This window comes from Physeter macrocephalus, chromosome 6, assembly GCF_002837175.3.
Source record: "Physeter macrocephalus isolate SW-GA chromosome 6, ASM283717v5, whole genome shotgun sequence".
NCBI classification, from domain to species: Eukaryota; Metazoa; Chordata; class Mammalia; order Artiodactyla; family Physeteridae; genus Physeter; species Physeter macrocephalus.
This window is the reverse complement of record NC_041219.1, coordinates 87,337,139-87,346,964: the sequence shown is the minus strand read 5'-3', so window position 1 is coordinate 87,346,964 and position 9,826 is coordinate 87,337,139. Positions and strand designations below refer to the sequence as shown.

Genomic DNA, 9,826 nt, shown 5'->3' with positions numbered 1-9,826 from the left:
TGTGGCCTCTCCCGTTGCGGGGCACAGGCTCCGGACGCGCAGGCTCAGCGGCCATGGCTCACGGGCCCAGCCGCTCCGCGGCATGTGGGATCCTCCCGGACCGGGGCACGAACCCGCGTCCCCCGCATCGGCAGGCGGACCCTCAACCACTGCGCCACCAGGGAAGCCCTACATTTAATTTAAATACATTTAAATAGCTTCATGTGGGGTAGTGGTTACCATATTGGACAGCTCAGTACAGACAGTCCTATAACACCCCCATCCCTGAGGCTGAGTCCATATGGGAAGGTGGCTGATACAAACATACTCTGGAAAAATAACACAAAATCAAGCAGCAGATAAGGGCTTAGTGAGTGCATGTCGAATGCGAAAGGAGTGTCAAGAATTGTGAGATCCCTCTGCTGACCAGCTGCTCCATGGATCCCATGTTCAGAGCCTCTGTCTTCAGGCAGCTCCTAATCTGATGGAGGAAGCAGAGCTCAAGTGTGAGAAGAAAACTTAAGGATCTCTTATAAGCCTCTAGGAAAAGGAATGAGAGTGCAGATGGTGCGGCGTGTATTGGGAGTCGTGGGATGGAGGAAGGAGTGAGTGACACCAGTGGGGCCCACGTTGGCAAGGTGTGCAGACACGTTCCATGTCTGCTCAGATAGGTGGGCATGCCTGCTCCATGAACAAGAATGCGGCACAGGAAGATGGGGAGCGCGGGCGGGACATTTCCAAATTCATCATCATGTGTTGAGTGTCAGCCCCTCTCACATGTTACCCACCTTGAACAGCCATCACCGCCCCCCCCACCCGCCACCAGGAGGGCTCACTGGGGAAGGCTTCCTGGAAGAGGAGAGGTAGAAATAAGAAAGTCAGGGCTGTGTGAAGGAGGGGAAGGGCACAGCTTAGGTGGGAAGATGGTCTCAGCAGGGGAGGAGAGGTGAGAATGGGCTAATCAAGGGGGCATTGGCTGCTGAGTAGTTTGCCTGGAAGATAGTCTGGGAAATTAGGGAAAGAGGATGGGAAGATGGAGAGATGGAGTGTGACTGCTGGAGCTTCTGGACGCCTCAATCTCCTGAAGCAGCCCCTTTTCCTAGGGAGATCTGTGTCTGGAAACAGACTTGGAGTAGCCTTTCTTCCCCTGGGAACTTGACCTCTATTAGGGCAAATGGGAGGACCAAACTCCCAAGGGTATGAAGCCTCAGCTCTTTGGCTAATGACTCACTGCAGAAATAATCCACATCTCCTTCTCTTGCCTTTTAGGATGTCTGTGGAGTGACAGAGTGCTGTGTGGATTTGTAAGTAGCCCTTCAAAAACTTTCTCCCTGGGATGTAAAAAGGGTGACTAGAAACATCCTCACTGACTGATGTTCAGGTGGGAGAGCCTGACCCATGCAAGGAAGCCAGGCCACCAAACAGTGTCTAGGGTCTCAGGCCATGGCCACACACTCTGCTCCTAGTGGAAGCTGGCCAGCTGGCGGGCCAAAGTTGAAACCCCTGTGGTCTTGGGGAGTTCCCTAGGTTGGAGAACCAGAAATTTCTGCGGATACTTCTGGCTCTTGTTCTTGGGAAAGGGGACCAGAGGGCCAGGGCTCGCTCTCGCTGTTTACCAACTGAGGCCTCAGAGAAGTTGAGTAGCTTTATCTGAGTCACACAGCCAAGCAGGGTAGAGTTGGGATACAGACCCAGGGCTTTAGCCTGAGCTGAGCGCTTGTTCTCCTTAGAGGTGGTCAGCAACGTCACCAGCACAAGCAGCAGTTCTGGTGGAAGCCGTGGAGGATTTGGAGGGGCCAGTGGCAGCAGTAGCAGTGGCTGCAGAGGCGGCGGCGGCGGCAGCAGCAGCGGGGGCCGCAGCTCCGTGAACCACAGCGGCACCAGTTCCAGCTCTGGAGGCATCCAGAGCCCAGGAAGCACTGGTTATAAGTCTGACAGTGGAGGCAGCACCACTGTCTGCTTCTCCCAGCCCACCAGCTCGAACCAGCTTTGCAAGTGATCCTCTGGGGCCAAATCTCCACGCCCACCGGCTTCCCTCAGCCTGTGACAGCAGTTACCCCTCTCTGCTTGGCATCAACAAACTGCCACCCCCAACCTTGCTTTTCCTCAAGTTCCCTGGAGAAGTGGTTGAACTTCTTCCTGGCTCTTCCATCCCCAAGACCTCTCCTAGGCTAGGGAGGTCCAGCTGCTAGTTGGGGATGATGATGCTTCTAGATGCGCCCTTATAAAGGCCCCTGACTTTGGACTGCAGCACCTCAGCCCAAAGCACTGTGGGTCTTCCCAGCCTGGCCTGTTGCCGTCCTGGCCCATCGCCCTCTCTCACTGGGAGTTGGTGGCCTGAGGCTGGCATGTTTCAGCCCCCGCCTGAGGAGGGCAGTGCAGTGGGGCCGCTGCTAGAGGGTAGATGGTTAAGATCTCCAGACTGTGGGTTCTCAGGGTTCCCGCCCCACATCTGGGCATCATATCCTGACTTACCTCTGGCCCCTTAATTCCCTGAGCTGTGGATCCTCTGGTGATGATTGGTGCACTTTCTTTTCTCAGTAACTTGCACTGTATTTCACATTCTGGTGTTTGGCTTTCAGGGAGTCACAGAATAAACCAAGGTCCAAGAATGGAGGGAAATCAAGGGTGGATGGTGGTCTTCTAGAAGTTCAGTAGTAAGTATAAAGGACACTGAATCGTCTTGGCTTCCCCTTTATCCATTTGGTTGTTTTCCTGTGATAGGTCTGCCCAAGAGTATTTATGTTGTTTAAGTGGGGACCGCCCACTCCCAAGGAGGCCGTCCCATCCTTCCTCTTGCCCCTATCAGGCCTCCGAGATTCAGTCTTGGAAGAAGAAGGTTTTGCAGTTCATCAAGGGAGTAGAGTCCAGTGAGATTTTGGCTCCTTTCAGGTAAGAGGTAGGAGTGCCACACTAGTGAAGCTCACTCCAGATGGATGTAAAATTAGGAGTGGGGAAGATGCGTGTCTGCCCTTTCGCCAGCATTTCCCAGTCACTCTCAGAAAGCTGAATCCCAAATGCAGGAAGGGTCAGGGTAATGAGACAGCCAGAGAATGAAACCAGGGAGACCGAAAGCTTCTGCGGAGATGACAATTAGAGTCTCCCTTCCTTTCCCCGCCTGCCAAACCAATCCCATCTGCATGTCTTTGAGTGTGGTAAAATTCTGATTTGTAAGTCACTGTAGATCATGCATTACCTCCCAGAAGTGAGATCAGAGTTGGACTAATGAGAGGGCATCTGTACATCTGTTTGATGGTCCAAGGAGATGACCGGGAGATTGCTCAAGATTCATGTTCTCAAGCCTGATCTGATCGCCTATGTTCACCCCATCTAATCTCTAATGTATAGCAGCCCTGGTGTCAAGACTTGGAGAAGGGGATATGTTAAAGTTCCTACACTTGAGAGTTCAATAAATCCTTGCCCATGTTTTCAAGGCCTACAGGCAGGAGGTAGCCCCCTTCCCCATTTACCCAGCTCTGGGTATTTTAGAAGCAGGACAGGCCACTCTGGATTGCTGCTCTTACTGGCCCTTTAGAGACATTACAAGAGACATCACTAATGCTAGGAAAACACCCCAGATGCTCTGCTCCATGTGTGGCCTAATTTACTGGGAAGAGTCCTGGATCAACCCAGCTTTTCATTATACTTGTTCAGCAGGGTTGGGACAGCCACTTTAGTCTCTTCATCCATCTGCTGCATGTGTGAAGATCTTGGTGTTGGGTGCTGTCTCAGGGCCCTGCATAGGGTGTGGGGCACTCAGTAAAAATTTGGTGGCCAATTGAAAGAATGAATTGAAATGAATAAGGAGAGCAGGTCCTCCCTCCTCCCCCAGGTTGACCGGAAGATGGGCTAGGTCACACTGTAAGACAGGATGGGGCTGAAAGTTGACAGTGAGAACCTAGGACCCTCTTGTGAACTCTTGTGAGGAGAGATGATAGAGCGGGCTCCTGAAGTAGGTAGTGAAAGAATGAAGCATGCTTGGGATTGGGGAAGGGGGGTTAATCAAGAAAGACATGTGGAGGGAAGCCTGGAGCAGGCCTGGAAAGGAGAGAGAGTTTGGGCAACATGGAGGAAGGACAAGGCTACAGGGCAGATATCCAGACCAATTCCCGGGAGAATTCCAGGACTGGTATCATGTTCCATGTTCTTGACACAGGCTGGGACTAAACCATGTGCCAGTGGAGCTACCAAAGAGCTAGAGCTCTTTGCCTTTGAAGGCAGCCAGGGTGGGTAGAATAGGTATTTACCTATGTGGAATGGTCAGAGGGGTGACAGGAGCCTTCCCAAATTGATACTTGAAATCCGATCAGCTATATATTTAGCATTAAACCATCTGTCTCCTAGTGGAAACTGCTTCTTTTTTCTCTATCCTTTATTGTTTATTCTTTTTATCCTTCACTCTTTTCCCTCTCCTTCTAAAGATCTTCTCATAGATTATAAAAGAACATATAGCAAAAATGCAAAAAATTTAACAAAGTAAAGAAAAAAGAAAAGAAAGATCATCTATAATTCCACCACCCTGTAACATTTTCCAATGTGCAATCATGTGTGTGCACACACACATACATACAGAGATAGGTACATGTAAATACATTTTACAGAGTCGAGTCTTACAATACATAACGCTTTGTAACCTGATTTTCACTTAACCGACTGTGGAAATTTACCCATTTAGTCATTCAACAGCTGAATCGAGTGCCTAGCATTTTCCAGACACTGTGCCAGGCCCAGGAATAGAGTGGAGAACACATACAGCCTCTGCTCTCATAGAATCTGTAGTCTAGCTGGGAAGAAATTTACCAATTAACATCTTTCCATACAAGAAATATAGATGGAGAGCATTATGTTCTTTTTCAGTGCAGATTTTAATTTTTACATTAAAAAAATCAAAGGTACACATTGGGAATTAAACTACGATTTTTTCTTCTATCTAGAGGTGTGACATACATGTTTTCTGGCCTGTAATGTTCTACCAAACATTTTCCTAAACCAAAGCCAGAGAGAAGATCATCAAAGCTCTTTGCTATCCCGTCTTTTTCAGGCTGAGTTAGACCAGTGGAACACTATTTTGACAGGAAAAAGAATAGAGATGGAAGTGCAGAGCTTGAAGAACCACATTTTTACCAAACTTATCCCCACCCCAACCCAAAACTAACCAACTGATTTATACAGAAAAATTTTAAGCAAACTTGTACAAATACACTTCATATGCTATAAGAAAAGGATACCTTTTAGTCTATTTACGGCATATAGCATATATTCATTGGTGTCAGGGAAAATAGTAACACTAGTGAAGTATTTTTGCCATCATAGCACTAACATCTAAAAATTAAAACCATTTAATACTTAGATTTTAAAGTGGCTAATCATAGAAATTCTAAGATTAAATCTACTAGATGAATTAGAGTATTCATCTACAAACATTTTTTTTTTTTTCAAAAATGATTCCAAAAAAAAAAAAGACGCTTCTCTCAAAACACTGAGACTACATCAGGACTAGAAGACAGTGATAAAAGAATTGCAAACTCAGGACTAGGAGTTGATTTTCACATGCAGCTTTTGGGTAAAGGACATCTTTTCCAGTCTATTCCCACAGCCAAAACTAGTTCTAATTTTTCCATCACGGTGGGCAGAAAATAGGAGTTTCAGAAATCTGAAGACAGGGGCAGTTATTTTAACACCCTACATAAGTACTCCTAAAATCGTAAAAAATAGAACACGGCGGTCCATTGTGTTTGAAGGACTGAAAGGCTTACCCAAGTGAAGGAGCTGTGAGCACACGGAAGGTTCAGGCGAAGCCTGCCTCTGTGGTATTTGGGACAGGGAGGGTTTGCTCTGGTATTATTTCACTTTATTGACACAGGAACGTATATGCTGAGGTAGGGGCCTTCCAGGTGGAATGCTTGACACAATCTTGCTCCAGAGCAGGCAGAGTCTCAGGAGCACCTTAGAAAGGTGTTCACTTTGGCAGGGATTATTGAATAGAAGAAGGTGATTCAGAAAAAGCAGAAGTCCTAGAGGGTCAGGTAATTATCTTTTTGACCCATCAATACCTAACATTAACAGAAAGCTGCAGAACAGAGCCAGTCTTTCCAAGGTGTATTCTCATGTCATCACGAGCAGAAGCTTCTTCCAGACGATTGGGCTCAAGATATCAGAAGGTTCCCATTGCCTGGAGTGGGGAGCTAGTGCTGCAGATTGTTCTGGGAAGCTGGTACAGATGAGTTGCACAAGGAAGTCACCACTAAACCACTGCTTAAGTCCTCGGCCTTCTTTTTCTGCTCTATACTCTAGAAACATCTCTTTAAATACCAGAAAGTCTGTAAATGTGAGCAGCATGTTGAATATGTCATGAGCCACTTCACCTTTATGGTGCTTTAACGTTGTCGTGAAAATTGCCATGTTGAATCTGGGTATCCGCTCCAGCAGCTGTTTTTCAGTATACTTTTCTACCAAAGAAAGATATTCATTAAAAATTGCCGTGTAGGTGAGTTTACTCTCTTCTGTGTCTTCAAACTCCTGGTAGTATTTGTCCATGAAAGTTCTCTGCAGTACTTGGAACTCGGCATCAATGATAATGTCCTCCATAGAGCCAGCCAAAGCATCAGATTCAGCTTCAGCGGTGGAAGAGGTGGACAGCGCAAAAGAAGCGCTCTTCCTCCAAGACTTCTGTCACTTCCGCCTCATCCATCCCATGGCCTTCCACCAGCCTGGGGCCAGCCGACTCTGCGCCTGCGCAGGGCGCCCGGGGTCTCCATGCACCACCCACCACTCTGCACCTGGCTCCCGTTACTGACCTCTAGGAGCCACGCTCTGCCTCCCGTCACCATGGCTGACATCATTCTTTTTTTTTTTTTTTAAAAGATGGACCAAAACCAACAAGGTGAAATTTAAATTTATTTATTTATTTTGGGCTGTGTTGGGTCTTCGTTTCTGTGCGAGGGCTAGTTGTGGCAAGCGGGGGCCGCTCTTCATCGCGGTGCGCGGGCCTCTCACTATCGCGGTCTCTCCTGTTGCGGAGCACAGGCTCCAGACGCGCAGGCGCAGTAGTTGTGGCTCACGGGCCTAGCTGCTCCGCGGCATGTGGGATCTTCCCAGACCAGGGCTCGAACCCGTGTCCCCTGCATTAGCAGGCAGATTCTCAACCACTGCGCCATCAGGGAAGCCCCCTGACATCATTCTTAATGACTGCACAATATTCCATTATATGGCTGTAGCATAGAATTTTGATGCATATGTTATTTTTATTATTGTCCAGTATAATAAACATTGCTGCAATGAGCACATATCTCTGAAGGCTTGTCCTGTTCATTCTTTAAGATAACTTGCTGGAGGTGAAATTGCTAGGCCACTTTAAAAATTTTGATTTATATTGTCAAACTGCTGTCCAGAAAGATTGTACCAGTTGATACTTTTTTTTTTTTTTTTTCGCGGTACGTGGCCCTCTCCCTGTTGTGGCCTCTCCCGTTGCGGAGCACAGGCTCCAGACGCGCAGGCCCCCTGAATCGGCAGGCGGACTCTCAACCACTGCGCCACCAGGGAAGCCCTACCAGTTGATACATTTACAAGTAATGTATGACTTCCTGTTCCTCCAGTCTTATGAACACTTTGTGGTATTCTTTTGAAATTTTGACATTTTTTTCGGTTTTATTTTCATTTCTTTGATTACTAATGAGGTTGAGCATTATAATTATGCTTATCAACTCTTTAATTTTCATTTTCTGTGAACTGTTTCTTCATTTGTTTAGTCCATTTTCTCTTTGGGTGGGCATTTTGTTTTTCATATTAATCTGCTTGTCTAAGGCAAGGACTCCAACAGCACTTGAGCCACTCAGGAGTGGCTGAATCCCAGAAACATTCATCACTGGGCCAGAATTAGTGCCCTGTGGGGATGCTGGGAATAGCTGGGGTCGGGTGAGGAAGACAGAACCTAGTTCAGGAAGAGGGAGGCCAGAGGAGGATAACAGGATTGCAGGAAAATGGGGCTAAGTTGGGGGAGGGGCCACCTCCAAAATCATGCCTGCAGTGGTAGATGAGATGATGGAGTGGGGTGAGGCTGAGAGAAAAATAAGCAGGATCAGCCCTGTATGGATTAGGGGTCTCTAGTGGATGGCCCTCCATCCCAGTCCTGCTTCATTCACTCCCGCACGCATTAGTCCTAAGGGTGCTCCCCATGCATTTCCTGCCCACAAATTTCCATCTCAGAGTTTGCTTTCCAGGAATCTGACATGAGATGGGGGAGAGGGAGCAGCCAGCTGTCTGCTTGACTGGGATTTGGATGGGGAGGATGCTTCTCTTCTAGTAAGAACTGGTGCCCTGGGAAGAGTGGAGAAGACCCTGAGATCCTTGAAGACCCTAGAGGTGAAAGTCCAGGGACAGTGGGTAGCCCGTGGCATATACCAAAGAATTCGTTAGAAAATTCTGCAGTGATTCAGAGGGGGCGTGGGTTTCCTTGGCTTGCTGCTATATGACTGATAGCAGGGATTGATGTGCTAATTGGGTCAGTCTCTCCATCCCTCCTCCTGCCTTTTCTGTCCATCCTGGACATTCTTTCTCCTACTGGCTGAGTTTCTGAGGACGCCACTCTGATGCCTAAGGTCACTGAAATAATGACTCTGGCCAGCTGATCCCTAGCTGACAGAGATAAGTGCTTAAGTGTTTTCTCTGCCTCCAGGCTGCTAGGGCTGACCTCCCCCAATCCACTCTTAGTAGCATCAGGGGAGAGCAATTAGCAAATGGGTGCATTACAGGTCTTTACCCACTCCCACTGTTAAGACTAGTCATTTGGTTGTTTTAAGCCAGGCATTCTGCCTTATTCTAGATGTGATTACTCACAGTCAAGGCCAACACAGTCCATATTTGAATACCCATGAATTGATTTGATGTACTTTTTGCCTGAGAAACTGGTAATTAAGATGTAGGGTCTTACAAAGGAGGCAAAAATATACAGTGGAGAAAAGACAGCCTCTTCAATAAGTGATGCTGGGAAAACTGGATAGCTACATATAAAAGAATGAAATTAGAACACTCCCTGACACCATACACAAAAATAAACTCAAAATGGATTAAAGACCTAAATGTAAGACCAGACACTATAAAACTCTTAGAGGAAAGCATAGGCAGAACACTCTTTGACATAAACCACAGCAACATCTTTTTTTGACCCACCTCCTAGAGTAATGAAAATTAAAACAAAAATAAACAAATGGGACCTAATTAAACTTAAAAGCTTTTGCACAGCAAAGGAGACCATAAACAAGATGAAAAGACAATCCTTAGAATGGGAGAAAATATTTGCAAATGAAGCAACTGACAAAGGATTAACCTCCAAAATATACAAGCAGCTCATACAGCTCAGCATCAAAAAAACAAACAACCCAATAAAAAAATGGGCGGAAGACCTAATTAGACATTTCTCCAGAGAAGACATACAGATGGCCAACAAACACATGAAAAGATGCTCAACATCATTAATTATTAGAGAAATGCAAATCAGAACTACAGTGAGGTATCACCTCACACAGGTCAGAATGGCCATCATCAAAAAATCTACAAACAGTAAGTGCTGGAGAGGGTGTGGAGAAAAGGGAACCCTCTTGTGTTGTTGGTGGGAATGAAAATTGATACAGTCACTATGGAGAACAGTATGGAGGTTCCTCAAAAAACTAAAAATAGAACTACCATATGACCCAGCAATCCCACTACTGAGCATATACCCAGAGAAAACCATAATTCAAAAAGAGTCATGTACCACAATGTTCATAACAGCACTATTTACAATAGCCAGGACATGGAAGCAACTTAAATGTCCATCGACAGAGGAATGGATAAAGAAGATGTGGTACAT

The 9,826-nt window shown here is 46.7% G+C and overlaps 1 pseudogene; it reads right to left on the bottom strand.

Annotated features, from left to right (window-relative positions):
- Positions 1-6,164: 6,164 nt before the first annotated feature.
- LOC102982954 (ADP-ribosylation factor-like protein 2-binding protein) lies at positions 6,165-6,670 on the bottom strand (annotated as a pseudogene).
- Between the last annotated feature and the right edge of the window lie 3,156 nt (positions 6,671-9,826).